We start from the raw sequence: 442 nt of genomic DNA on the forward strand, positions 1-442 counted from the left end.
CAACCCTGCACTATCTGAGTGCTGGTTTAATGTAGCCTTCTCACTCGTAGTTATCGGTGTGAGATTTGACATAGAATCGTGCATTATATTATAAGATCAGTTAAATAAACACTGTGATACCCAAAGGAAAATTGGCCCTTTGGAAAGACTGTCTTTTGTTAGAGCTGGCGGAATAACTTCCGAGACTCCTATGTTTATTTGAATTGCCAATGCTTAAAATAGGTTTAAAATTATTTTTGGTCTGCGCTAGAGCCTTACTCGCTATGCAGACAGACACCACAATAGGCAACGGACAGACATTGCACGCCTATGACGTTATTATGTCATATATATATATTTTATTGCTGAACAGCATATTTATATTAAACTCCTGGTTGTTTCTCTCTACGGAAATCTTTAGTAAAAAACGAAAGATTTATTCGCTGTGAAGAGAAACCAGTAA

At 36.9% G+C, this 442-nt stretch overlaps 1 non-coding gene across 1 annotated transcript; it reads right to left on the reverse strand.

Moving 5' to 3' along the window:
- Window positions 1–323: 323 nt before the first annotated feature.
- On the reverse strand, window positions 324–442 carry LOC134967963 (U5 spliceosomal RNA). Its single transcript, XR_010189282.1, has one exon. It is a non-coding gene; the product is annotated as a U5 spliceosomal RNA (small nuclear RNA).

This window comes from Pseudophryne corroboree, chromosome 10, assembly GCF_028390025.1.
Source record: "Pseudophryne corroboree isolate aPseCor3 chromosome 10, aPseCor3.hap2, whole genome shotgun sequence".
Lineage (NCBI taxonomy): Eukaryota > Metazoa > Chordata > Amphibia > Anura > Myobatrachidae > Pseudophryne > Pseudophryne corroboree.